Raw genomic sequence first — 27271 nt, forward strand, 5'->3', positions numbered from 1 at the left:
CTGTACTCTTTTCCTCCTGATAAACACTTTGCTTGTTTCACTACTTTTCATCTTTGTGGGATTCTTTTCTGCAAAATCGAAGAACCAAGGCCTTGTCAATGACCACTGGTCTAATGCCTAGAATGTGGCGCTCTCACTGCTGAGACTCATCCTTAATCTCTGGCCGGGACACCCTGCTTCAAGCCACTGCAGGCCGAGGCCACCTGAGATCACTATCACAAATTATGCAACTGGGTTTCCCAGTGTTGCAGGGAAGAACCAATTCTGACTCCATAATGGATCTGTTTCTTTGACTTTTTTAAAAAATATTTTTATTTATTTATTTAGCTGTGCTGAGTCTTCATTGGGGCACTTGAGATCTTCGATCTTTATTATGGCATGTAGAATCTTTAAGTTGTGACATGTGGGCTCTAGTTCCCTGACCAGGGATCGAACTCTGGCACCCTGCATCAGGAGTGTGGAATCTTAGCCACTGGACTACCAGGGAAGTCCCTGTTTCTTTGACTTTAACCTTTGTTTTCATTGCTTTTTTTATTGTAATCATACATAGTGACCTGCCTCAGGAAACCCTGCTCCACATGCCCTCCTTTTGCGGAGAAGATGGCCTGCCCTGAGTGCAAACAGTTGGTGAGTAAGTGGAAAGCCTAAGACAGTTGTGCTGAAGTAAGAGTAGCCATTCCAGGAGATATCTTTACTTCCTCAATTCTGCTTCCTCTCTGTCCTATAAAAGAACCTGGTATCCAGATCCCAACAAGATGGTTATTTTGAGTTTGCCATCTTTTCAGTCAGGCAGCCTCTCAGTTAATTGGCCTGTCAAGGGGCAAGTAAACCAAGCTTGGACTTGGTAACATCATGTTTGTGAAAGTCTCAACAATCAACACACCCAGAGTGCAATGGATGAATTTCTCGTCCTGAGAAATACAACCTTCTTGATTATGGTAGTTCCCCTGGGCAGGTAAGTATCAGTTCAGTTCAGTTCAGTCACTCAGTCGTGTCCGACTCTTTGCGACCCCATGAATTGCAGCACGCCAGGCCTCTCTGTCCATCACCAACTCCCGGAGTCTACCCAAACCCATGTCCATCGAGTCGGTGATGCCATCCAACCATCTCATCCTCTGTCGTCCCCTTCTCCTCCTGCCCCCAATCCTGCCCAGCATTAGGGTCTTTTCCAATGAGTCAACTCTTCACATGAGGTGGCCAAAGTATTGGAGTTTCAGCTTCAACTTCAGTCCTTCCAATGAACACCCAGGATTGATCTCCTTTAGGATGGATTGATTGGATCTCCTTGCAGTCCAAGGGACTCTGAAGAGTCTTCTCCAACACCACAGTTCAAAAGCATCAATTCTGTGGCGCTCAGCTTTCTTCACCGTCCAACTCTCACATCCATACATGACCACTGGAAAAACCATAGCCTTGACTAGACGGACTTTTGTTGGCAAAGTAATGTCTCTGCTTTTAAATATGCTATCTAGGTTGGCCATAACCTTCCTTCCAAGGAGTAAGCATCTTTTAATTTCATGGCTGCAATCACCATCAGCAGTGATTTTGGAGCCCAAAAAAGGTATACAAGAACCTGTTTTAGACTGAATGGTCTGGTAAGGCATTACGGGGAAAAGGGACATATACAGGCATATTTTAAACAAACTCGTATAGCATGGACTTATTGTACAATATTATGATCTATTTTTAAGTTGTCCAGCTAAATACTAGACTATGTTCTCCTTGAAAGCTAAAATCTTTTCTTAATATTTGTGCCTTCAGCATGCTTCAGAGAGTAAGGCCTTGATAGATAATGTAAGAAGGGACAGAAAGGGACTTCCCTGGTGGTCCAGTGGTTAAGACTTCACCTTCCAGTGCAGGGAGTGTGGGTTCAATCTCTAGTCAGGGAGCTAAAATACCACATGCCTCATGGCCAAAAACAAAACAGAAGCAATATTGTAACAAATTCAATAAAGACTTTCAAAATGGGCCACATTAAAAAAAAAAAAAAAGAATGGATGGAAGGATGGAAGGAGCATTGGAAGAAAGAATAAATGAATGAATAAAATGTCAGATGATGTATGCGTGCGTGCATGGGTGGACTAATAATGGATGGATGGTGGGTGGATGAATGGATAACTGTCTCTGGCACCAACACAGAGAACCAGATTCCTGGTGGTACCAGTGAAGCCAGAGTAGAAACTGATAGAAACTTAGTTGACTCTTTTACCATATTTCTAAACCCTGTTTATCATTTAAGGTGACCACAAATGACCCCTCGTCCCCAAAGCTCCCTTAAATATCATTGCTCAGCCTCACTCCCCATTTGAATGAATTACTATCACCTCTCACACTCCCACACATGCCACTCTTACTTCAACACAACTATTTTAGGCTTGCCATTTACTCACCACCTGTGTGTACTCAGGGCAGGCCATGTTCTCTGTGTCAGACTCAGAAAGGAAAAGGAGTAGGAGGAGGAAGAAGAGAAAGTTTTTCTCCTGCCCCTGTGCTCAAGAAGGCACAGAGCTCCGAAGGTGGAGAGGAGATTCTTGCTCTGATAATTCCTCATGTGACTTCACAAAAAAACACTTCAAATGACATATTTCCTCTAAATATGTCTTAGGCTCCTAAGAGGGATCTAGTTTATTTAGAGACTCAATTTGAAGGAAGAAGAAAAATCACCCAGGGCCCCTCTGGAGTGTTTAAAAATGGAAAGTAAAAAGAAGATTACATGGAGACCAATTCCTTCCCTTTGAAAACTCTCCAACTGGGGATGAAAGTTCAGCAGGCTCTGCAGGCTTCAGACTTCCATACACTTGTTTCCAGCCCTGGAGAAGCTCTTAGCCACCCAAGCACGTCCTCCTATGCCAAAGGAACTTGAATTCAGAAGGAAATTTCCAAAGGATTTACAGGTGGGAAAAGAGGACAGAATGGAGAATCTGGGACATGAAATTCCCCCGAGATTGAAATAAAAAACTTTTCAATTGTGAACGACTTGAACAGAATACTCTCAAAAGAGGACAAGAGATAACAAATGTGGGATGAAAATCCAACCCCAGTAATAACTAAAGAAGCGTAAAGAAAGCAAGATTTCTTATATATGCACATACACACATACACACATTTTAAACTGTAATCCTCCAAGTCAGGATATCCTGCAATGGCCTCTGGTGGGACTGTATTTGGCACATTTCTGAAATTATTGGGCAGTATGTAAGTCTCAAGTGTCTGTAAAACGTTCACGCTATTCCTCCCAAAAGAGGAGGATGCGATTTGATACGAATTTATTTCCAATTCTGATCATCTATCCTAAAGGAATCACTTGAAATACAAAAATAAACAAAACAATAATAGCAAAAAGAACACTGAATATAAGGACATTTATCCCTGGGTGACATATATTAGTGAAAGACTGGAAACAGCCCAAAAGTCCAGGAACTAAAGAATGATTGTTGGTTGGGTATTTATATTAATAGAATACGATTTATCCATACCCAATTATATGTTCTGCAGAGTTTCTCTTTGGGGAATGTGCTAGCAGCGATGTTGTCTAGGGTGTAGGCTGCAGGTCCTTCAGGAGAACACCCTGATTGCGTCCCTTGAGTCCAAAACCTGGTTCTTAGCTCCTCAGGGTGAGAACCTGACTTCTTACTGTACCACATGAAAGCAGACTCTTGGTCTGTCAACTTTCTCTAATGACACCCGTGACTGTTAACATCAAACACTGATTTATTAGATTATGGTGGATGATATCCCTTTTCAAACAGCAGAATTTGTAGCCACCACCCAAGTCTATCTCTCACCTGTTGTCTAGGGTGTAGGCTGCAGGTCCTTCAGGAGAACACCCTGATTGCGTCCCTTGAGTCCAAAACCTGGTTCTTAGCTCCTCAGGGTGAGAACCTGACTTCTTACTGTACCACATGAAAGCAGACTCTTGGTCTGTCAACTTTCTCTAATGACACCCGTGACTGTTAACATCAAACACTGATTTATTAGATTATGGTGGATGATATCCCTTTTCAAACAGCAGAATTTGTAGCCACCACCCAAGTCTATCTCTCACCTGGTTTTGGTTAGGTGGGAAGAGATATCAGGTTTCTTGGTGAGCTGCATGTTTGAATAAAAGAAAACAGGTAGTCTTGAGGAGTATTTTTTCAAACCACGGTGAGGCTTGATGAAATGTCCCTGACGTGTTGGACAGACAATTTCTCTAGCAACTGAGATGCTTGTTTCTCTCGCCTGGAGAGCCAAGGCTGCTTGGTGATCAGTTAGCTTTCTTGCACCTGCCTGTCCATGCTTACTGCTTCTCTTTTTATGAATGCAGTTCCATTCTCAGCACAGGTGACTGACCAACCCAGGGGTAGCACCGGCTAGACCAGTCATCATTCCTCCTCTGGGCATATGGACCTGGGATCGTGCTACTTCTCAATCTATTGTCTCTCAACTTCAAATTCAATCTTCATTGTCTGTGCTGCAAAAATGTAGTGGATCATCTCAATTATTTTCCCTTGCCCGCTGATGGGTGTTAAGCTTTGTCTTTGTCCAGTAGAGGGCACTGGAGAGACACTGTGGAGGGAATTTTCCTTCCTGATTCCGGTGTGATCTGCTCAGAAGGCCCCTGTGGCAAGCAGCGCCTGGTTCTTACAACCTGGACTGTTTCTCTGGTATCCAGAGCCTGCGATGCAAGCAATTTCTCCCGTATCAGCTTCCTGCAGGACAGATGGTTTCTTTTTTTTTTCTCATTAAACTTTTTTTAATGGGTCTCAAATTCTGTGACAGATTTTTGGTCAAGTTGTTTTCATTAAAAAGTACTGATTTTAAAAACTAATAACTTAAACTGCCACACACAAAACATATGGGCCACAAAAACATTCTCCTTTCCTTCTGAAGGTTTTACAATGCATTGTTATCATTAACCAGTCTTTTACTATTAAACTTAAATGGCCAATTGAGACAAACAGTTCTGAGACCGTTCTTCCACCACTGATTAAGACCAGGGTGGCAGGTATTGGGGATAATATTCATTTAGCCTTCTGAGCTTTCTGGGCAGACTTGGTGACCTTGCCAGCTGCAGCTGCCTTCTTGTCCACTGCTTTGATGACACCCACAGCGACTGTCTGTCTCATGTCATGCACAGCAAAATGGCCCAGGGGAGGATAGTCAGAGAAGCTCTCAACACACATGGGCTTGCCAGGAACCATATCAACTGTGGCAGCATCACCAGATTTCAAGAATTTAGGGCCATCTTCCAGCTTTTTCACAGAACGACGATCAATCTTCTCTTTCAGCTCAGCAAACTTGCAAGCAATGTGAGCTGTGGACAATCCAGCACAGGTGCATAACCAGCACTAATTTGGCCTGGATGGTTCAAAATAATCACCTGAGCTGTGAAGCCAGCAGCTTCCATGGGTGGATCATTTTTGCTGTCACCGGCCACGTTGCCACGATGAACATCTTTGACAGACACGTTCTTGACATTGAAGCCCACATTGTCCCCAGGAAGGGCTTCACTCAATGCTTCATGGTGCATTTCTACAGACTTTACTTCAGTTGTTACATTGACTGGAACAAAGGTGACCACCATGCCAGGTTTGAGAACACCAGTCTCCACACGACCTACAGAGACAGTACCAATACCACCGATTTTATAGACATCCTGGAGAGGCAAACGCAAGGATTTGTCAGTTGGGCGAGTTGGTGGCAGGATGCAATCCAGAGCTTCAAGCAGGGTGGTTCCACTGGCATTGCCGTCCTTACAGGTGACTTTCCATCCCTTGAACCATGGCATGTTAGCACTTGGCTCCAGCATGTTGTCACCATTCCAGCCAGAAATTGGCACAAATGCTACTGTGTCGGGGTTGTAGCCAATTTTCTTAATGTAGGTGCTGACTTCCTTAACAATTTCCTCGTATCTCTTCTGGCTGGAGGGTGGCTCAGTGGAATCCATTTTGTTAACTCCAACAATTAGTTGTTTCACACCCAGAGTGTAAGCCAGAAGGGCATGCTCACGGGTCTGCCTGTTCATGGAGATACCGGCTCAAATTCACCAACACCAGCAGCAACAATCAGGACAGCACAGTCAGCCTGGGATGTCCCTGTAATCATGTTTTTGATGAAGTCTCTGGGTCCTGGGGCATCAATGATGGTAACATAGTACTTGCTTGTCTCAAATTTCCACAGGGAGATATCAATGGTGATACCATGCTCACGTTCAGCTTTCAGTTTGTCCAAGACCGAGGCATATCTGAAGGAGCCCTTTCCCATCTCGGCAGCCTCCTTCTCGAACTTTTCAATTGTTCTCTTGTCGATCCCGCCACATTTGTAGATCAGATGGCCAGTCGTGGTAGACTTCCCCGAATCTACGTGCCCGATGACAACGATGTTGATGTGGGTCTTCTCCTTTCCCATTTTGGCTTAGGTTTAACGGTGGTTTCCACGACACCTGTGTCCTGGCAGCAAACCCATTGCGAAAAAGCTGATGGTTTCTTTAGCATCCAGCTCCTACAGCACCTAGTGGCCAGCATCATCCAAACACCCCAGCTTCCCCTGGCACTACTGCTGCAGGTGGTTTTGTAGAGGAGGGACTCTAGTGAATGCAATCCAAGTACTCTAGAGGGTGGATTTCCAGCACATTCTGCCATTACAGCACCATAATGACATCTCTACCATCCCGTGAACCCAGCTCCACAAAGTCTGGATCTCAGCTTTGAGCGTGGGATGGGAGTGGGGAACTGCCTCAGATGCAATCCCTCAGCCCTAGGCAGAGCAGCTGCTTTTTGGAGCTGCTGTTCCTTTACTCCTGAAGTCCACTGGGCCTTGGAAGACTCCCTAGTATCCTAATAGTTTTGATAATTAAGGTTGCCCTTTTTTTCCACTTTTTTTTCAAAAGAAGATTTATCTGTTGTCTGGAGTGGATTTCGGTTGCTATGCTGGCTTTCTCTGGTTGGAGCTTGCGGGCTCCAGAGTACTGACTCAGTAGTTGTAGCCCCCAGGCTTAGTCACTATGAGGTATATGAAATCTTTCCAGACTAGGGATCAAGCCGGCGTCCCTTGCATTGCAAGGCAGATTCTTAACTACTGACCCACCAGGGAAGCACCTCTTTTTGTTTTTTTTTTACTTTAATCTAGCTCTGGTGTATTTCTGTAGCTTATGAACAAAAGAGACTTAACTTGGGAATTCTTGACGAGGACTCTGTTCTCACTGCCAAGGGCCCCAGTTTCAATCACTGGTCAGGGAACTAAAATTCCATAAGCCTTGTGGGCACCTCCCACCTCCCACACACACAAAAAAAGATTGAGCAAGAAAGACTTAACTGATACAGTCTGACTCTGAGAGACTCTGCACCTCTTCTCATCATATATTAACTTCAATAGAAGATTTAGAGTTTGAGAGATGTCCCTGTTGGAGACAACATTATTTATAAAAGTGAAAATAATAAGCAACTTGGAAGTCCAATAATAGATATGATTTGGAAAGTATTAATGTGCTTGTTTCTTTTGTGTTTTCCTCTTCAACACAAATCATGCAAGCCGGTTATTGTTCATTTGCCCCTTCAAATCCATTGTTCACTGTGTGCCACACCCTCTGTGCACTGGACGGCTGACCTCTGCAGAATACCTGTTCCCCTGTCTTCCCATTCAGTCGGGTTAATGGAGGCACTGGAAACAGGTGGAAGGCAGGTGGAAGATGTCAGAGTCTTTACTCCCCCAGGTCCCTCTCAGCCAGACCATAGGGAGGCTGTGCCTGTATCCTTCCATCTCGCCAAGCTTCAGATTTTGCTGTTGTTCCTTCAGGACTAAGAGTCTTAATACCCTCGCACATCTCTGGTCTGGGTGCTTCACCATTTCTTATGCGTTAAACTAGCCTTGCTGGCACCTTTCTAGATAGTCCCTCCATGAAATTCTCGGGTGTCTGCCTTGAGTAAGCTGTCAGTTTTCTGCTGAGACCCTGGCTGATTCTATATCCATGAGAAGACAAAAGGAGCAGGAGTTAGAATTTGTTACAGAAAAGATGCAGAGTGGGGATTCCCCAGTGGTCCAGTGGTTAGGACGCTGCATTTTCACAGCCAGGGGCCTGGGTTCAATCCCTGGTCGGGGAACTAACATCCCACAAGCTATATGATATGGCCAAAAAAAAAGAGAGAGAGAAAGAAGGATGCAAAGAGAAAGACTGAGGTTTCTGACATGCAAAATGGGATCACATAGAAGGATGAAAACCTTAAAGGCAGGCTATTCAAATTATTTCTTCAGATTATTCTTTAGTTAGACCCATTGCTAATTTTGCCTATTAAGCAGGTAGGAAGTAGTGCAGGAGACTAGATCAGCTAGAGACGAAAAGTATAGAAATCACAGTTTTTCTGCACATTCCCAATTGAAGTGTGATATAAATCTGTAACCACTACAGGGATGTGGCTAACTAAATTATAAAAGGGGAGGCTGGAATATTAACGATGATCACAGCAAGCGAGTAAGAGCTTATAATGTACTGCCAAGTGAAAAAGGAAGGCAAGAAACTCATAGCCAGTATGATCTCAGCTATGTTAAACATGTACATATATGCACGTGTGTGTGTGTGTGTGTATGTGTGTGTTCAGTTGTGTCTGACTCTTTGTGACCCCATGGACTGTAGCCCATCAGGCTCCTCTGTCCATGGGATTCTCCAGGCAAGAATACTGGAGTGGGTTGCCATGCCCTTCTCTAGGGGATTTTCCCAACCCAGGGATCGAACCCAGGTCTCTTGCATCGCAGTCAGATTCTTTACCATCTGAGCCACCAGGGAAGCCCAATGGTGTCGTGGAGAGTGGAAAACACAATAGGACCGGCTTCATCAGGACTGAATGAAGACATGTAAGTTGACCCCTCTTCCCACCCAGGGCCTTTTGGGCCTTTGGGGCTTTGTGTAGGTCCTTCCCTCTGCTTCACATGCTACCTCCCTGTCCAATCTTGTTTTTTTTATCACAGAGCACAGAAAACTTTATTCATCCACACTGCTCCAGAGAAGGGCAGGCACACTTCAATATGGTATCCTCTTGGGCTTCCACCAGCTCCTGATCGATGCGCTTCTGCTCATCCAGCTTCTTCTTCTCCTCTCCTGAGAGCCTCCTCTCCTCTTCTGCCCGGGGTTTCAGGTAATTGTAGCACTTGGCGCCGTAGGCCATGCCGAGGAACAGGGCGGAGTAACGGTCGAGCTTGATGAGCGGAGAGACCTGCACTGGCGGAACCATCTTGTCCGTGACCCCCAATCTTGATCTATTGCTCCCTGACTCACCTTTGGAGTATTTAGGTAGAATAACAAGCAGTCTTGGGGTTTCCCTGGTGGTCTAGTGGTAAAGAATCTACTTGTCAATGCAGGAGACACAGGTTCGATCCCTGGTCCAAGAGGATCCTGCATGCCTAGAGCCCAGACTCCAAAACAAGAGAGGGCATCACACCACAACTAGAGAACCCTGAGAAGCGTTCTTAAAAGTCTTTATTGACTTTTTACAATATTACTTCTGGTTTTGTTTTTGTTTTTTATGTTTTGGTTTTTTGGCCCCAAGGCACGTAGGATCTTAGCTCCCTGACCAGGAATCAAACCGATACTCCCTGCATTAGAAGGCAGTCTTAACCACTGGACTGCCAAGGAAGTTCCTGGAAGATCTATCTTTAGGCAATAAGGAGAGTTAGAGAAAGCCTCTCCTCCTTTTACTATTTCTCACGTTCTTACAATTCAAAATAATCAATTTATCAAAGTGTTCATTTTGGGGTGGCATATTCTGCTACCCTTCATTGTGGTTGTCAATGTTGTGATTTTCAGTTTCCTCTGCCTTAGTTAACCACCATCCGGGCTAGTCACCCTCCACCCATCACAAGCCTAGTCTGTGGGAAGAGCCTCCCCCAGGTCCTCACCCGGCCTGCCCGCAGTCTCCCTGCAGCCCACAGAGCTCGCCCCACCAGGGCCCAGGGCAACACCCAGACATGCGCACGACCTGCAGAAGGAAAGAGACTTCAAAACTAGGCCACCTGCTCAGCATCTAGGTGCACTTGCCCTGAACTTCTTTGCTTGCTTATGGGTCAGGCTGCTGTGAACCCTCCCTGTATCTGCTCCATTAACCAATGTTGAGGATCAAGAGGAGGAAGCTGAAAGTTCTCCATTCAGAGCCCTGAATCCTAGGCTCTCTGGCTGGCCATTTGTCTGGTCCAGAGCAGAGACAGTGTCTCTGGGAGGGTAACGGGAAGTATCTGCTTCCCCTCCAAACCTTGCTGTTTCCCTTCCTCCCAGTCATGGCAGATATCTAAGCAGGAAGGACCCCCCCGGGTATGGCCTCATTACCTGTGCTCACTCCTGGATGACATGCCTGCAGCCTGGCCTGCTGAGTCAGCCATTGCTGGTTGAGGGTGAGGAGAGGAGAGAAGTCACTTGCTTCCTCCACCAGCCTTCCCTTCCTGTTCTGTCTGACTGGCCTGGCCTGGAGGCTGTTGGGTCAGCTCTTTGGCTGAGACACACACAGAACTGCATTTTGGTTTTGTTTACATGCTTGTCAGAGAGTGCGCTCATTTCAAGGCAGTGCTTCTCAAACAGTAACATACATAGAGGTATCTTGTTAAAGTGCAGGTTCTGACTTGATAGTTTCAAAGTGGAGCCTGAGATTCTGCCTTTTCTGACAAGCCTCGGACACTGCAAGGATTAAGGGACCTAGTCTTGTATCCTAGGCTCAGTGAGGTATTGTCTGATCTGTGAAGGTTATCAGAAATCCAGTGTCAAAATTAATCACTGGGTTCCATTGTTTTCCCAACACCTGGCTCAGACCTTCTGTATCTGCTGACATGATCTGAATCCTCTGTTCCCCTGGGGACTGCTGGGAAGAGTAATCTTTGTAGTCCTCATACTTAGGATTGTGGATGCCCAACAGTGATTTGAATAAATGAACACATTAATGGTTTTTGAAGGCAGTTTACAATAGATGTAGGTTGTTAAAGGCTAAGACAACATTTCCCAAACTGTGTTCTGTAGGACACCAGTTCTAGGGGTATTAATAGATATTTGTTAAAAAATGGAGGAAGAACGGAAAAGTTCTGTAGTCAATCTGGGGAATTCTAGACTGAAAATAGACACTAAAGGACCTCCCTGGTGGTACAGTGGATAAGAATCCACCTGCCAATGCAGAGGACACAGGTTCAATCCCTGGTCTAGGGAGATTCCACATGCATCGGAGCAACAAGGCCCATACACCACAACTACTGAAGCCCTTGTGCCTAGAGCCTGTGCTCCACAACAAGGGAAACCACTGCAATGAGAAGTCCACATCCCACAAAGAAGACCCAGCACATCCAAAAATAAATTAGTTAATTAACAAAAAAATAGACATCTGAAGGGATTTCCCTGGCTGTCCAGTGGTTAGGACTCCACACTTCCACTGCAGAGGACACAAGTTCAATCCCTGTTTGGGATCCCTAAGATACTGCAAGACACACAGCACAGTAATAAATAAATAGCTGTATTTATTTTTTATATAAATATATATATGGTGGCTCTTCCCTTGTGGCTCAGTCAGTAAGAATCTGCCTGCAACACAGAGACCTGGGTTCTATTCCTGGGTTGGGAAGATCCCCTAGAGAAGGAAATGGCAACCCACTCCAGTATTCTTGCCTGGAGAATCCCATGGACAGAGGCACATACATACATACACTTCTGAAGAGCTTTTCAAAGCCTTTAATAAACTAACGGTCATTGCTAGTGTCCAAGAGAGAGAGATTCAATAGGCAGTGTTGCCCTCACTTATTTGACCACGGAGAACTTTCCAGAGACATCTTATAGTGCTAGCACACTGAGAAATATAGGGGACAGTTATCACTCCGGGTGCTCATCCAAGGACTGTAGATAAAAATTAAGTTTCAAAGGAGATCTAGAGAGACGAGGGGAGTGGAGGTGAGAATTGAAAAAACAGACACCACTTTTCTGTTCCCTTTGCAGCCTGATGTCATCAGACTCTGTAAGATCTTGTCAGCCACTGTGGGGTTTTTCCTGCTCCTCTGGATTCCTCAGGGAAGGGAACACAGGAGAATTCTGACTCCCTCTTCCTCCTCCGGTGCACTGTAGTGTCTGAGAGAGGGAGGCCAGGAAACCTAGAGAAGACTGCCTGGTGTTCAGTCCACTAAGAGACTAAAAGTTCTGGCACGTTTCTCCAGGCAGAGCTTTATTCCAGTTGGAAAGTAGAGGTGGACATTTTTAAAAGGACCATGTAATACATGTCTGTAGCTGAGATTGGGAGAAGGCAGTGGCACCCCACTCCAATACTCGTGCCTGGAAAATCCCATGGACAGAGGAGCCTGGTAGGCTACAGTCCATGGGGTCGCTAAGAGTTGGACACGACTGAGCGACTTCACTTCCACTTTTCTCTTTCATGCACTGGAGAAGGAAATGGCAACCCACTCCAGTATTCTTGCCTGGGGAATCCCAGGGACGGCGGAGCCTGGTGAGCTGCCGTCTATGGGGTCGCACAGAGTCGGACACGATTGAAGCAACTTAGCAGCAGCAGCAGCAGCAGCAGCAGCTGAGATTGTTGTTCTTTGTTGCTAAGTCGTGTCTCACTCTTTTTGTGATCCCATGGACTGCAACCCTCCAGACTCCTCTGCCCATGGGATTTTCCAGGCAAGAATACTGGAGTGGGTTGACATTTTCTTCTTCAGGGGATCTCCTGACCCAGGGATCAAAACCGCCTCTCTTGCTTGGCAGGCAGATTCTTTACCACTGAGCCACTTGGAAGCCCATAGTTGAGGTTAGGGTTGAAATAAACTGACAAAAAGGAAGGGAGAGTCTAGCAAAAGGGTCCCAAGTGAATTCCAGAGTTTATTTACCACAAAACAGTGGTTCTCAACTGGAGGTGTTTTTGCCCCCATCATTCGACATTTGACAACGCTTGGAAGCATTTTTGGTTGTCACAACCAGGGAGAGGGGATATTGCTGGCATCTAGTGGGCAGTGTCCAGGGACACTGTTGAACATTCTGTAATGCATAGGACAGCTCCCTACAACAAAGAATTATCAGGCCCAAAATGTCAATAGAGACACAATTGAGAAAACTTCAAAGTTTTCCTAGAACATCACCTGTAATAAACCTTTAGGATGTTACATAAATTCAGCTCTCTTACCACAAAGAATCAGGAGAAAATTATTCAGTAGAAGAAAATCCAAGATTATCAATTTGGACATTCAAATCTTAGTCAACAGTACTATTTTGTAAATTTGAACGACATCACAAAGAGCACTACACACTTTGCAAGGAGACATACAAATAAAACGACTCACAGCATACAGTTCCTTTAATTTAAAAGCTTATGGCTGTTTGTCCTGGAATTTTTATTTTATTTTATTTTTTTTCTATTTTTTGTCCTGGAATTTTTAAAATAAGTTTCAGTAGTATTAACTGTATTTTCTCGCTTGTTCAGATTATTTCTGGTGAATCTTTGCCCACAATTCCTTTTCAATACAGGTCAATAAGTTCCAAAAAAGAGTTTATGGACTTCCCTGGTTCAATCCCTGCTCCGGGAAGATTCCACATGCTGTGGAGCAACTAAGCCTGTGTGCCACAACTACTGAACCTGTGCTCTAGAGCCTGAGAGCCTCAACTGCTGAAACCCTTGCACCTAGAGCCAGCCCTCTGCAACAAAGTATAGCTCCCTCTTGCCACAACTAGAGAAAGTCCACTTACATCAAAGACCCAGCGCAGCAAAATATAAATAAATAAATAATAAAAGCTTAGGATGATACCTGGATTCATCTGTTTTAGCACAAAGAACTTAGGGAAAATTTATGAAGCAGAGGGGATAAGGAGGTAAAATAAATAAATATTATGAGTAGAGTTGGGAAGGACCCCACTCCTGGCTATGTCATTAGAGAAACTCTCACACAGGTGCATAAAAAACACATAAGAGGATATTTTATCACAAAATTATTTGTGATGATTGAAGGGATGGACACAATGAGGCATCCATCATTGGAGTGTTCTATCAGGATAAAGAGCAATAAAGTAGATATACACACAATAATGTAAACAGATCTTTAAAACAAGGTGCTGAGTGGGTGGGGGCAGGGAAGAGTAAGGAACAGGAAGAGACCTCGAGCACAATACTGTTGATTGAAATTAAAAATTCATGCTTATAAAATCGTGCCTCGTGCTCTTAAGAACACTCACGGATAGCATGATTTACACGTTAGGCACTGCACGCACTTTACAGTCAAAGAAATTAGCTTCCACTGCCACCTGGTGATCAGTTCAGTTCAGTTCAGTCGCTCAGTCGTGTCCGACTCTGTGACCCCATGGACTGCAGCACGCCGGAGCTCCCTGTCCACCACCAGCTCCCGGGGTTTACTCAAACTCATGTCCCTTGAGTTGGTGATGCCATCCAACCATCTCATCCTCTGTCGTCCCCTTCTCCTCCTGTCTTCAATCTTTCCCAGCATCAGGGTCTTTTCCAATGAGTCAGTTCTTCCCATCAGGTGGCCAAAGTATTGGAGTTTCAGCTTCAGCATCACTCCTTCCAGTGAACATTCAGGACTGATTTCCTTTAGAATGGACTGGTTGGATATCGATGCAGTAAAAGGGACTCTCAAGAGTCTTCTCCAACACCACAGTTCAAAAGCACCAGTTCTTCGGTGCTCAGCTTTCTTTATAGTCCAACTCTCACATCCATACATGACTACTGGAAAAACCATAGCTTTGACTAGATGGACCTTTGTTGGCAGAGTAATGTTTCTGCTTTTTAACATGCTGTCTAGGTTGGTCATAACCTCATTCCAAGGAGCAAGCATCTTTTAATTTCATGGCTGCAATCACCATCTGCAGTGATTTTGGAGCCCCAAAAAATAAAGTCTGTCACTGTTTCCCCATCTATTTGCCATGAAGTGATGGGACCAGATGCCATGATCTTAGTTTTCTGAATGTTGAGCTTTAAGCCAGCTTTTTCACTCTCCTCTTTCACTTTCATCAAGAGATGATAGCAATCCAAAATTGAGACATAAATCCATTTTTTAAGAGATATAATTACTATGAAATGCACAGTTTAAAAAAATTTATTTTATTTATTTATTTTTGACTGCACTGGATCTTTATTGTTGTGCAGGGGCTTTCTCCAGTCGCAGAGACCAGGGGCTACTCTTTGGAGAACGGGCTCTAGAGCATGGGCTCACTAGTTGTGTTGCATGGGTTTAGTTGCATGTGGAATCTTCCTGGATCAGGGATAGAACCCATGTCCCCTGCATTGGCAGGCAGATTCTCAACCACTGGACCCCCAGGAAAGCCCAAAATGCACAGATCTTAAATGTTTAATTTGATTAGTTTTGACCACTGTATTCAGTGTAATCACTCTAAACGATATATATAGAACATTGCCCCATGACCCCAGAAAATTCCCTTTTGCCCTCCCCAGGAAATCCTCCCCACACCTTTCCCTCAAAGCAAACACTGATCCTCTCTGTTATTATAAATAAGTTTTGCTTATTGTAGAACTTCATACCCATGGAATTATATAGTCTGCTCTCTTTTGTGTTTGCCTTCTCTTGGGAATTATATCATGTTTTTGATTCATTCATGTTATAGCACATATTGAGTTAATTCATTTTTATTGCTGAGTAGTATTCCATTGTATGAATGTTTCACATTTTGTCTATCAGTTTACCAGTTGATGGACATTTGGATTGTTTCCACTTTGTGGCTATTACAAATAAAGCTGCTGTGAATACTCATGCTTAAGCCGCTTTTAACATTTATTAATTTTATTTGGCTGCATCTGGTCTTAGTTTCTGCATGGAGGATCTTTATTGTGGCATGTGGGATCCTTCATTGAGGCACGCCAGCTTCTCTCTAGTTGTGTGTAAGCTCAGTAGCTGCAACACAAGGGCTTAGTTGCCTGATCAGAGATCAAACCCGCATCCCCTGCATTGACAGGTAGATTCTTTACCACTGAGCCACCAGGGAAGTCTAATAGTGGCTATACTGCAACATAAAATAAAAAGCTAAAAAAAAAAATGCTGCCCCCTCCCAAACAATTATATAAGGGTAATTTCTGAGGTTTACTTTAAAATGCTTCAGGAAAGAAAAAAAAGTTGGTGGTTGAGCTATGGCAAAATCTGGATAATTATGGAGAACGGATACTACTTTGGTAATTTATAAAATGATTATTTCTACTTTTGAGTATGTTTGGAAATTTGAAAACCTTTTATTAGAGTAAAAAATAAATTAAAAAAATGTATAATGGCATCTGCATATCCTAATTGTTCACTCATAGCCCCATCTGAAACAACTTTATAAACTATAGTACAAATCCTTTTGCCTTTAATCTTTCAGGCTCTATTTATTTCCAAAGTTACTTAGGTCAGCATTTTTCCCCACTACCTTCAGTGAGATTGTTTTATATGTATGTAAGACAGTTAAATTGTTTTATTAGTAGCCTTGACTTTTCCAAAATATTATATTATTGGAAACATATAGGATATAGCCTTTTCAGACAGTTTATTTCATTAGCTAAATGTACCTGAAAATTCATTAATGTCTTTTCATGGCTTGATAGCTCTTTCTTTTTACCCCTGATAAAAGTTCATTGTGTGGACGTATCACAGTTTACCCATTCACCTACTGAACGGCAGGACAATTGTGTCCAAGTTTCGACATTTATGAATGAAACTGCTATAAACATTCATGTGAAGGTTTTTCTGTGGACATAAGCTTTTAAATTGAGTAAATACCTAGGAGCACTATCATTTGATTATATAAGACTATGTTAACCTCAGATATGCAAATGACACCACCCTTATGGCAGAAAGTGAAGAACTAAAGAGCCTCTTGATGAAAGTGAAACAGGAGAGTGAAAAAGTTGGCTTAAAGCTCAACGTTCAGAAAACTAAGATCATGGCATCTGGTCCCATCACTTCATGGGAAATAGATAGGGAGACAGTGGAAACAGTGTCAGACTTTATTTTTCTGGGCTCCAAAATCACTGCTGATGGTGATTGCAGCCATGAAATTAAAAGACGCTTACTCCTTGGAAGGAAGGTTATGGCCAACCTAGAGAGCATATTTAAAAGCAGAGACTACTTTGCCAACAAAAGTCCGTCTAGTCAAGGCTATGATTTTTCCAGTGGTCATGTATGGATGTGAGAGTTGGACGGTGAAGAAAGCTGAGCGCCACAGAATTGATGCTTTTGAACTGTGGTGTTGGAGAAGACTCTTGAGAGTCCCTTGGACTGCAAGGAGATCCAATCAATCCATCCTAAAGGAGATCAGTCCTGGGTGTTCATTGGAAGGACTGATGTTGAGGCTGAAACGCCAATACTTTGGCCACCTCATGTGAAGAGTTGACTCATTGGAAAAGACCCTGATGCTGGGAAGGATTGGAGGCAGGAGGAGAAGGGGACGACAGAGGATGAGATGGTTGGATGGCATCACCGACTCGATGAACATGGGTTTGGGTAGACTCCGGGAGTTGGTGATGGACAGAGAGGCCTGGCGTGCTGCAATTCATGGGGTCGCAAAGAGTCAGACACGACTGAGCGACTGAACTGAACTGAACTGAACTGATGTTTACCTATATGAGAAATGGATAAACTGCTAAACGGGTCCAGTTCTGCCATTTTGCTTCTGTCACTTTGTATCCTCACCAGTGCAATTGATATATAATCAGTTTCATTTGTTTGATTGAGCTTTTTTAATCCAGTGGAGCAATGTAGCTTGCTTGGCCCTGCAACAAACCCTGTGTTCCATGGGTGTGGCATGCTCAGTCGTTCTGACTATGTGACTCCATAGACTGTAGCCTGCACGACTCAACTGTCCATGGGATTTTCCAGGCAAAAATACTGGAGTGGGTTGCCATTCCTTTCTCCAGGGGATCTTCCTGACTCAAGGATCGATCCCTTGTCTCTTGCATCTGCATTGGTAAGCAGATACCCTGACTTAGCTGCAAATACCCACTGTCAGAGTTTGGCTTTCGGTGCTGTAGGCACAAGGGCCCATTGTTTTGTTACATGAAAAAAGAGGAAAATAGGACTTCCTTGGTGGTCTGGTGGTTAAGAATTTGCCTGCCAATGAGGGGGACATGAGTTTGATCCCTGATCCAGGAAGACCCCATATGCCACAGGGCAGCTAAGCCCATATGCCACAGCTACTAAGCCTGTGCTCTAGAGCCCAAGAGCCATAACTACTGAAGCCCTTGCATGTAGAGCCTGTGATCTGCAACAAGAGAAGCCACCACAGTGAGTAGCCTCTGCTTACCACAACTAGAGAAAGCCTGCACACAGCAGCGAAGACCCTAGGCAGCCAAAAATAAATAAGTAAATTTTTTAAAATAAATAAGTACATTTAAAAAAAAAGAACAATAGCAATTATTAAAAAAAAAAAAAAGAAGAAAGTAGCGCTCAGAGAGGTTTAGGAATTTAGTCAAGGTCACACAGCAGCTAAATGTTAGAACCTTAATCAAACAAGGCTTCCCTTATAGCTCAGTCAGAAAAGAATCTGCCTGCAGTGCAGGAGACCCAGGTTTGATCCCTGGGTTGGGAAGATCCCCTGGAGAAGGAAATGGCAACCCACTCCAGTATCCTTGCCTGGAAAATCTCATGGACAGAGGAGCCTGGTGGGCTGCAGTCCATGGGATCGCAAAGAGTCCAGCACGACTGAGTGACTAACATTTACTTAATCAAACAAAGGCAGGCTTGTTCCAGAGCCCTGGTACTTCCATCTTGCCAGTGTCTATGCTCAGCCTCTTACAGGGGCTCAGAATCCCAGAGAATCAGGGACAGAATTGGCTGGACAGTATCAAGAATAGGATATCTCAGTGAGGGTCCAGTTCCCTCCCTCTCCAGGCTGAGGAGGAGGAAGAGGTAGTCAAGAGGCTATGCGCAGGAGACTGGACCACACCCACCATGGAGGGAGGGCAGTGGGGCTCTTTGGGTGGCTGGCAGAGCTGGGGAGGAGATAATCCCTAGGGAAGGGCAGAAAAGGCCTGAGGCAACATTTCCCACACTCAGTTCAGTTCAGTCACTCAGTCGTGTCTGACTCTTTTCGACCCTATGAACTGCAGCATGCCAGGCTTCCCTGCCCATCACCAACTCCCGGAGCTTGCTCAAACTCATGTCCATTGAGTTGGTGATGCCATCCAACCATCTCATCCTCTGTTGTCCCCTTCTCCTCCTGCCTTCAATCTTTCCCATAATCAGGGTCTTTTACAATGAGTCAGTTCTTCACATGAGGTGGCCAAAGTATTGGAGTTTCAGCTTCAGCATCAGTTCTTCCAATGAATATTCAGGACTGATTTCCTTTAGGATGGACTGGTTGGATATCTATGCAGTAAAAGGGACTCTCAAGAGTCTTCTCCAACACCACAGTTCAAAAGCATCAATTCTTTGGTGCTCAGCTTTCTTTGTAGTCCAACTCTCACATCCATACATGAGTACTGGAAAAACCATAGCTTTGACTAGATGGACCTTTGTTGGCAGAGTAATATCTCTGCTTTTTAATATACTGTCTACGTTGGTCATAACTTTCCCTCCAAGGAGTAAGCATCATTTTATTTCATGGCTGTAGTCACCATCTGCAGTGATTTTGGAGCCCCCAAAATAAAGTCTGTCACTGTTTCCATTGTTTCCGTATCTATTTGCCATGAATTGATGGGATTGGATGCCATGATATTGGTTTTCTGAATGTTGAGTTTCAAGCCAGCTTTTTCACTCTCCTCTTTCACTTTCATCAAGACGCTCTTTAGTTCTTCTTCACTTTCTGCCATAACGGTCATGTTATTTGCATATCTGAGGTTATTGATATTTCTCCCGGCAATCTTGATTCCAACTTGTGCTTCATCCAGCCCAGCGTTTCTCATGATGTACTCTGCATATAAGTTAAATAAGCAGGGTGACAATATGCAGCCTTGATGTACTCCTTTTCCTATTTGGAACCAGTCTGTTGTTCCATGTCCAGTTCTAACTGTTGCTTCCTGATCTGCACACAGGTTTCTTAAGGACAGGTCAGATGGTCTGGTGCTCCCATCTCTGTCAGAATTTTCTACAGTTTGTGGTGATCCACACAGTCAAAAGGCTTTGGTGTAGTCAATAAAGCAGAAATAGATGTTTTTCTGGAACTCTCTTCTTGCTTTTTCGATGATCCAACGGATGTTGGCAATTTGGTCTCCGGTTCCTCTGCCTTTTCTAAAACCAGCTTGAACATCTGGAAGTTTGTGGTTCACGTATTGTTGAAGCCTGGCTTGGAGACTTTTGAGCATTACTTTGTTAACGTGTAAGATGAGTGCAATTGTGCGGTAGTTTGAACATCTTTGGCATTGCCTTTCTTTGGGATTGGAATGAAAACTGACCTTTTCCGGTCCTGTGGCCACTAGTGAGTTTTCCAAATTTGCTGGCATATTGAGTGCAGCACTTTCACAGCATCATCTTTCAGGATTTGAAATAGCTCAACTGGAATTCCATCACCTCCACTAGCTTTGTTTTTAGTGATGCTTCCTAAGGCCACTTGACTTCACATTCCAGGATGTCTGTCTCTAAGTGAGTGATCACACCATTGTGATTATCTGGGTCACTAAGATCTTTTTTGTATAGTTCTTCTGTGTATTCTTGCCACCTCATCTTAATATCTTCTGCTTCTGTTAGGTCCATACCATTTCTGTCCTTTATTGAGCCCATCTTTGCATGAAATGTTCCTTTGGTATCTCTGATTTTCTTGAAGAGATCTCTAGTCTTTCCCATTCTATTGTTTTCCTCTATTTCTTTGCACTGATCACTGAGGAAAGCTTTCTTATCTCTCCTTGCTATTCTTTGGAACTTTTGAAATGCATACATTACCCTATGTAAAATAGATAGCTAATGGGAATTTGCTGTATAGCATAGGGAGCTCAGCCTGATGCTCTGTGACAGCCTAGAGGGGTGGGATGGGGTGAGAGATTGGAGAAAGGCTCAAAAGGGAGGGGACATATGTATACCTATGACTGACTCATGTTGATGTATGGCAGAAACCAACACAACATTGTAAAGCAATTATCCTCTAATTAAAAATAAATACATCATTAAAAAATATAGCTGGTCTCTTGCTCTCTATACGTCCCCTGCTCAACCAGTGTCTGTTTCACCTACACCGGCTCACATGACTGACCTTCTTTTGTACTTGCCTCCAGGCCCCCACTAGTGATTGTTCTAAACTTTCTTTTTTTAAGTTTGTTTTATTAAAGTATAGTCATATACAATGTTGTTTTACCTTCTGGTGAACAGCAAAGTGATACATAATGGCTAGCATTTGCTAATCCCAGATCCAATCCATCCTTTCCCCAGCTCTCTGTTCTAGTCTTTAGTTCAGAGCATCTCCATCACAATAGTTTATCAAAAGGATGGTGGGGGACACCCTCTTAGGCTGGTTTCCCGAGTAACCAATGAGCCAATCTGTCTTCATTTCCCCCTCTAACTGGTAATTTCCCTCTCTTTCCTGGAGCAAAGACTGCTTGGCGACATGTCTTGCCCACTGTCTGCCACACTCATACTTTGGGTGTTGCTCCAGGACTTGGCTGCAGACATATAAGCTCTCCCTGTCCCTTAAACCGTTGACATCTCTGTCACTGACTCCAGACTCTTTCTTCAGTCTTCATGTTCTAGAAAGATGGGGTGCGAGAGGATGGTCACATCCCAGGTCTTGGGTGAGTCCGCCAAGTGAGGGTCCTTGGCTTCGCACAGGAAAAATTTCAAGAGTGAGCCATAGTAAAGTGAAAGCAGGTTTATCCAGGGAGATACCCACTCCATAGATGGAGTGTGGGCCTTCTCAGAAGACAAGAGGCAGCCCTGAGTCATGGGGTCAGCTTGGAAAGTGAGAGCAGCCCCAAAATATGGGGTGGTTAGTTTTTATGGGCTGGTAATTTCATATGCTAAGGAGTGGGAGGAATATTCTAACTATATCAGAGAAGGGTGGGGATTTTCAGGAGTTTGAGCACCGCCAACTTTTTGTCCTTTGTGGTCAGCCTCAGAACTGTCATGGTGCCCATGGGTGTATCATTTAGCAGATGCTAATGTACTACAATGAGCATATAATGAGACTCAAGATTTGACTGGAAGTCAAATCTTCTGCCACCTTGGGTCTAGAAGGTTTTAGCCAGTTTATTTTTTTTTTTTATTTTAATTGGAGTATAGTTGATTTGCAATGCTGTGTTAGTTTCAGGTGTAGAACAAAGTGAATTAGTTATACATATACATATATCTACTCTTTTTTAGATTCTTTACCCGTAAAGGCCATTACAGAGTATTGAGTAGAGTTCCCTGTGCTATACAATAGGTCCTTATTAGTTATCCTCTTTTTTTTTCTTATGTAGACCATCTTTTTGTCTTTATTGAGTTTGTTACAATATTGCTTCTGTTTTATGTTTTGTTTTTTTGGCCCTGAAGCATGTGGGATCTTAGCTCCCTGACCAAGGATTGAACCCTTACCCCCTGCATTGGAAAAATGAAATCTTAACCTCTGGTCTGCCAGGGAAGACCCTGGTTATCTATTTTATGTATAGTAATGTGTATATGTCAATCCCAATCTTCCAGTTTATCTCTCCCTACACTTACCCCCTGGTAACAAGAAGTTTGTTTTCTACTTCTGTAACTCTATTTCTGTTTTGTATTTGTATCTTATTATAGATAAGTTCATTGGTACCATTTTTTAAGATTCTATATATAAGCAATATCATATAATATTTGTCCTCTGTCTGACTTCACTCAGTATGACAATCTCTGGGTCCATCTATGTTGCTGCAAATGGAATTATTTCATTCCTTTTTATGGCTGAGTAATACTCCATTGTGGGCTTCCCTTGTAGCTCAGTTGGTAAAGAATCTGCCTGCAGTGGAGACCCAGGTTTGATCCCTGGGTTGGGAAGATCCCCTGGAGAAGGAAATGGCAACCCACTCCAGTATCCTTGCCTGGAAAATCTCATGGACAGAGGAGCCTGGTGGGCTGCAGTCCATGGGGGTCGCAAAGAGTTGGGCATGACTGAGCGACTAACACTTACTTACTTAGTTAATACTCCATTGTATATATATACCACATCTTTTTAATCCACTCTTCTGTCGATGAACGTTTAGGTTGCTTCTGTGTCTTGGCTATTGTAAATGGTGCTGCAGTGAATATTAGGGTACAAGTATCTTTGAATTATGATTTTCTCTGGCTGTATGCCCAGGAGTGGGATTGCTGGATCATATAGTAGCTCTATTTTTAGCCTTTTAAAGAACCTCCATACTGTTCTCCATGGTGGCTGTACCAACTTACATTACCACTGACAGTACGAGAGGATTCCTTTTCTCTACACCCTCATTTATTTATTGTTTGTAGATTTTTTTGATGATGCCATTCCAGCCCAAGTGAGGTGATGATACTTCACTGTAGTTTTGAATTGCATTTCTGTAATAGTTAGTGATGTTAAGCGTCTTTTCATGAGCTTTTTAGCTATCTGTATGTCTTCTTTGGAGAAAAGTCTACTTAGATCTCCCACCCATTTTTTTGATTGAGTTTTTTTGGGTTTTTTTTTAATATATTAAGCTGCATGAACTGTTTGTAATATTTTGGAGATTAATCCTTTGTCAGTTGCTTTATTTGCCAATATGTTCTCCCACTCTGAGGGTTATCTCTTCATTCTGTTTATGATTTCCTTTGCTGTGCAAAAACTTTTCAGTTTAATCAGATCCCATTTGTTTATTTTTGAGTTTTATTTTCATTACTCTAGGAGATGGATTGAAAAAGAGCTTGCTGTGGTTGGTGTCAAAGAGTGTTCTGCCTGTGTTTCCCTCTAAGAGTTTTTTGGTTTATGGTCTTACATTTAGGTCTTCAATCTGTTTTGAGTTTATTTTTGTGTATGGTGTTAAGGAGTGTTCTAATTTCATTCTTTTACATGTAGCTGTCCAGTTTTCCCAACACCACTTACTGAAGAGACTATCTTTTCTCCATTGTGATATTCTTGCCTCCTTTGTCATAATTTAGGTGACTATAAGTTTGTCTCTGGACTTTTTGTGCCATTCCATTGATCTATATTTCTGTGTTTGTGCTCGTACTATACTGCCTTGATTATTGTAGCTTCATAGTATAGTCTGAAGTCAGTTAGCCTAATTCCTCCAGCTCCATTTTTCTTTTTCAAGACTACTTTGGCTATTTGGGATCTTTTGTGTTTCCATACAGATTGTAAAATTTTTGTCCTAATTCCATGAAAAATGCAATTGGTAATTTCATAAGGATTGCATTGAATCTATAAATTGCTTTGGATAGTATAGTCATTTTCACAATATTTATTCTTCCTGTCCAAGAACAAGGTAACTAGTTTGTCATATCCCATTCATCTTAATGGCTATGTCGTTTTTTTAATGGTTGTGCCCTGCCCTCTTCCTTCCTGTCTCATCAAGGCTGGGTAAGTACAGGGCTTGCAGGCCTGTGGGGAACAGCCCAACACAGCTCCTGACTAGAAGCGAGCACACTGCCTCCAGAGGGTGTGCACCATCACCAGGGGCACACTGGACATGGAAGATAAGGTCTCTCAAAGGAAAGGATTCCCAGGGCTCCCAGGACCCACACTGAGGACTTTAGCCATTTGGACTTCTGGCATTTTGCCAGGCCAAAAGATCAACTGCTAATGACTTTATCCTGCTTCTTTGGCAAAAACCAGTGCATGTGACCCCAGCCTGGACAATCTAAGAAGTCCAATCCCCTGGCTTTATTGATTGGTCCAACAGAAGAGCTCATGACTTGTCCAGTCCAGTCAGAGTCTTCTCTTGGGTTTTTATAGGTTAAAAGGAGACTGCACAGAGAGGCCCTCTCAATATTTTTAGTCCACAAAGTTGGATGATATAAATTCACTGAAGTTTGACTATGTAGAGTAAGCCTGTCTATAGCAGGAGAGTATATGAATTTATATCTGGGGATGAATGTAACCTCAGAAGAGCATGATTGCAGCCCCCGAAGAGAAACATGGGAGTAGGAGGTTGTAAATGAAGCTCTGGAGCACCCCAGCATGCTCCAGGATCCTGAGAGCATACTGCATGGCCTGCGGAGGCTGCCACCGGGGATGCTGGCTACTTACCTGCCACCATTCCAATTCAGTTAACACTACAGCATCCATGGAGTATGACGTGAGTGGCACCCCTGGGAGATGACCACATTCCACACACCCATGTACTATAGCTCAGAAGTGAACTGACTTGCCCAAGGTCACACAGGCAATGCGTCCAGACTCCAGAGCCCAGGCTCTGATGGCACCAATGCCTCCTGGTTCATCCCTGAGGCATTGCACAGGCCAGAGGAGAGTCAGCAACCAGTACTCCAGCTGACCCACATGCCCATCTGTGAAGTACTTTCATATCCAGGAGACTTCATCACTTCCCTATTGGTCCAGCCTCATGAAGTCCTGGGCTCCTGTAAGTGAATTGATCCTACAGGTGCGGGATCAGCATCAGATTTAGCGACATCTGTCACTTTTGTCTGACTGATAACATTCTTCCTTCTCCTGGTAAAGTGTTAGTCTCTCAGTCATGTCCAACTCTGTGACTCCATGGACTGTAACCCACCAAGCTCCTCTGTCCATGGGATTCTGCAGGCAAGAATACTGTAGTGGGTAGCCATTCCCTTCTCCAGGGGATCTTTCTGACCCAGGGATCAAAACCAGGGCTGCTGCATTGCAGGCAGATTCTTTACCATCTGAGCCACCAGAGAAGCCCAGTGGCTTCTACTGGTAACATGTTCTCAAATTTGCTTTGGAGATCTCCTATCTGCAACTGGTTACAATCTTTAGGAGACTGTTCATCAAAGTATCTAACTTTCTCTGGTTAGGAAGTGGACTCGAGCAGGTTTTAAGGGCCCAATTCTTTCTTGGGCCCAGTTCTTCAGATTTCCATCTAATTTTCCACACAGGTCCAGAAGCAGGCACAGTCAGTGCCCCAGGCACATCTCCTTGGCACTCACCATACCTGTGCATGTCTATATTTTCATCCATAACCACTGAGACCCTTTGACAGAAGGCTTTCTCTGGATGCTCAGAGATGCAAGAAAGACAGGGAGAGAGGCAGGCCAGTAATGCCAGGGAGTAAGGCGCTCCCTCCAGCAGCTATCAGTCAGTGACTGATGGCAGTTGATGGATATATACCCCAGCTCCCTGCCCCTTCAGTGAGAATAACTGAGATGTGGGCCACACACGTCCCAGCCATCCTGGGAGGACTGAGGCCTGGTTTCCCATGATGGAACCTCACCAGTGCACATTGCTGATTCCCTTCCTTATCATACCTTGCATATGCTTACACCCCTAACAGTGCTTTCCAAGATCACCTCCCAGGTAACAACTTGGAATCTAGAATCTCAAGGTGATGTATTTCTGAGTCCAACCTAAGACTCATGCTGTCTGGAAAATCCTTATTTTCTGGTCTGTTTCTGTTGCTTGCAACCCATGAACCCTGTCAGAATTAATAGTGATCTGGAGTGGTCACATTGCACCTGGCCATAATAACTTGTGGTCTTCTTTCTAAAGACAATCGGAGCTCTGGAAGGGGAGGAGAGTCTCCTGAACCTTTGTTCTAAGTTCTTCTATATGTAAGCTCACAGGACTTGAGCTATGCCTGTGAATGGAACTGCTTGAAGTGACACATGATCCCAGAACATCAGTCTCTTGTGACCCCATGTCATCTTAGGGTGAGGACTGGCCTAAAATTTATTCTAGGTGATGATGATCAAGCCAGGATTCCACATACCAGGAGAGAAGGCACATACTGAAGCTGCTGTCTGTGAGCCCTGAAGATGAACTTAGGAAGGCTTTTGAAATGAAGCATCTCATCTCAGAATGGAGGAGATTCTGAGTTCTTAGGGGCCCAGCTACCTGGGCCAAGAACGAGAAAAATGTGGCCCTTGGAATCGAGTGCCACTTCAGTTCCCATATGGACATAGCATAGGGTGATCAGTGGCTGGACCCACTGGGCCAACTAGTGTTCAGCCTGGTCCTCAGAGCTCTCTGAAGCCCTCAAGTCCAGCTGATTGAGAATCTGGAGTTGGGATCCTTGTTGTCCTGAAGTTGTGTTCAGTCCTGGATGTATTCATATAGTCACATATGACATATGGCATATTTATATGGCAGGCCCTGTACAGGGCAATTGAGAGGATAGGAGGCAAATTGGATGTCCTCTACTCCTAATATCTTAGGAGGTGTTGGAGACAGTCACATAAGCAAGAAAGGGCCAGGGAACATTACAAGTGCTACTGGGACAAATGTATAGATGTGGGGCCCAAGCTGGGGAGGGGTGTGAGCTTGGGTGTGAAGGGCCCA

At 43.9% G+C, this 27271-nt stretch overlaps 2 pseudogenes across 2 annotated transcripts; both read right to left on the minus strand.

The window, feature by feature from the left end:
* Positions 1–4706: 4706 nt before the first annotated feature.
* LOC145516857 (elongation factor 1-alpha 1 pseudogene) lies at positions 4707–8099 on the minus strand (annotated as a pseudogene). The gene has a single exon (XR_014061818.1). The product of XR_014061818.1 is annotated as an elongation factor 1-alpha 1 pseudogene (transcript).
* Positions 8100–8928: 829 nt separating this feature from the next.
* Positions 8929–11297, minus strand: LOC145516864 (ATP synthase F(0) complex subunit e, mitochondrial pseudogene; annotated as a pseudogene). The gene has a single exon (XR_014061826.1). The product of XR_014061826.1 is annotated as an ATP synthase F(0) complex subunit e, mitochondrial pseudogene (transcript).
* Between the last annotated feature and the right edge of the window lie 15974 nt (positions 11298–27271).

The sequence above is a fragment of the Giraffa tippelskirchi genome, chromosome 1 (assembly GCF_054371585.1).
Source record: "Giraffa tippelskirchi isolate mGirTip1 chromosome 1, T2T-mGirTip1v1.2.pri, whole genome shotgun sequence".
NCBI classification, from domain to species: Eukaryota; Metazoa; Chordata; class Mammalia; order Artiodactyla; family Giraffidae; genus Giraffa; species Giraffa tippelskirchi.